Raw genomic sequence first — 2,214 nt, 5'->3', positions numbered from 1 at the left:
GTTTTGTTCTCTCGCCCTATGTTTGTGTTTTAGATGTGGGTACTGCTTGCTATCGTTGTGTTGTCGTGGTGGTGTGCTCTGCGTATGTTGTGTTGTAGCTGGTGGGTTAGCTGCTCTGCAATGTTGTTTGTAGTGGTGGGTGAGCTGCTCTGCTAGTTGTTGTAGTGGTGGTAGCTGCTCTGCTATGTTGTTGTTGTCAGTGTGGGTGTGCTGCTGTGTTGTTGTGTGGTGCGTGAGTGCCTCTGCATGTTGTAGTGAGTGTGGTGTGAGCTGCTCTGCTATGTTGTTGTAGTGGTGGGTAGCTGCTCTGCTGTATGTTGTGTTGCCTGCATGGTGGTGGTGTAGCTGCTTCTGCATGTTTGCTTGTGGGTGTAGCTGCTCTGCGTGTGGTGTGGTGTATCTTGCGTGTGTTGTGTTGTTGCTCTGCGATGTGGATGTGTGTTGTAGTGGGCGGGTTAGCTCTGCTCTGTGATTTGTGTGTTGTGGTGGGTTAGCTGCTCTGCTATGTTGTGTTGTAGTGGTGGGTTAGTTGCCTGCCATGTTGTGTTGTAGTGGTGGGTTAGCTGCTCTGCTGATGTTGTGTTGTAGTGTGGGTAGCTGCTCTGCATGTTGTGTTTAGTGTGGGTTAGCTGCTCTGCTAGTTGTGTTTAGTAGTGGTGTAGCTGCTCTCTCATGTCTCCTGCTGAATCTGATATGTCCATTAAACACCTCTCGGACTGAGCAGGCACTTGTTCACAGCAGCCTTCCACAGCTTTAGGTCTGCTTCTGCCGAGTGCTGTGGGAGGCTTGAATGGCCCACTGAGTTTTATGCAGAGAAATCTGAGATGGCTGAATACACACAGCACACACACACCCACACACACACACACACCACACACACACACACACACACACAACAATGAGCCATACACGAGCGGCTGGTGAGCGCAGAGAGAACTCTATTAGCCTCTTACGCGCTATTAAAAAATTTCACTTCCCACTACAACACAACATAGCAGAGCAGCTAACCCACCACTACAACACAACATAGCAGAGCAGCTAACCCACCACTACAACACAACATAGCAGAGCCGCCCCAACAAGTCAGRCAGAACTGTATGATGCATACATTTTTCCACAGAACGTATACAATTCTGCAAGTCATTTAGTCAGGCAGCATTCAGGTCTGTGTTCTGTCAYTGTRTGTACTTTTCTGTGATGCYAGTATGATTCCACCAGGTTGTCATGTGTTATTGTACTAACCCTGTGTGTTGAATTAACATTTATTCAACACTCATGTAACATTTGTATTTTATTCCCTCCCCTCAGACCACCACTCTATGTGTATCCAGTCCATGGATGGCATGCTGATGTTCTTTGAGCAGGAGAGTTACTCATTTGGCCGTTTCCTCCCTGGCTTCCTCCTACCTGGTCCTCTGTGTTACTGCTCCCGCACTGACACCTTCCTCACTGTGTCCTCAGCACGACAGGTGGAGAGCTACAGGTACACACACACACGCTGCAACACACACGCTGCAACACACACACATACGCTGCAAAGCACGCGCACACGTACACACACACCCTCCTCAGGGGTAAGTAAATGAAAAAGTGAGTGTGAGAGGGAGTGAAGAAGTGTACTCGTCGCCTCTGAAGGCCATCTACCTGCCTGCTACTCTGCGCTAGATCTTTAAATACATCTGTGGTGCAGCAGACAGACGGGAGGCCATTTTCTAGTCCTAACACCACAAACCACTGCACCATCTTTAAATAATAGGGGAGAGTGTTCTGTGTGTGTGTGTGCCTCCTTCTTTGTGTGCGTGTGTGTAAATAGTGTATAGGGGATACTGCAGATGGCAGATTGGGTGTATTGGGCCCTATTGCCACAGCTGAGTCTGGTTATCTGCGGTGCAAAGTTAACATTTTCACATCCTAATGAAATTTCCACTCATTGATCGCCACAGCTCCCCATGTAAGCCCTGTCTTTATTTTCCTCTACTTTGGCCACTCATCGCCCCTCCACAATAATCACAGTTACCTTCCTCSCTTTTCACGCTCCTGCTAAAACCGGATGGAAATTGGGGAAAGGCCGAAGTGTGTGTGTGTGTTTCGGTGTGTGAAACCCGGCCTTCCAGCTGTTTGTTATCCCAGATTTCTCCGATATCAAGAGCTTCCCCAGATGAGATATCCATGCGGAAACGCTGACCTCACCCCCCTGTTCCTCCCTCCCCCTCC

General features: G+C 48.9%; 1 pseudogene; it reads left to right on the top strand.

Annotated features, from left to right (window-relative positions):
• The window catches only part of LOC111958658 (protein PTHB1-like), a 185,452-nt pseudogene that overhangs the window by 31,498 nt on the left and 151,740 nt on the right, over positions 1–2,214 (top strand).

The sequence above is a fragment of the Salvelinus sp. IW2-2015 genome, linkage group LG35 (genome assembly GCF_002910315.2).
Source record: "Salvelinus sp. IW2-2015 linkage group LG35, ASM291031v2, whole genome shotgun sequence".
NCBI lineage: Eukaryota > Metazoa > Chordata > Actinopteri > Salmoniformes > Salmonidae > Salvelinus > Salvelinus sp. IW2-2015.
Note: the sequence above shows the minus strand (reverse complement) of the source record. Positions and strands in the feature narration are given on the sequence as shown.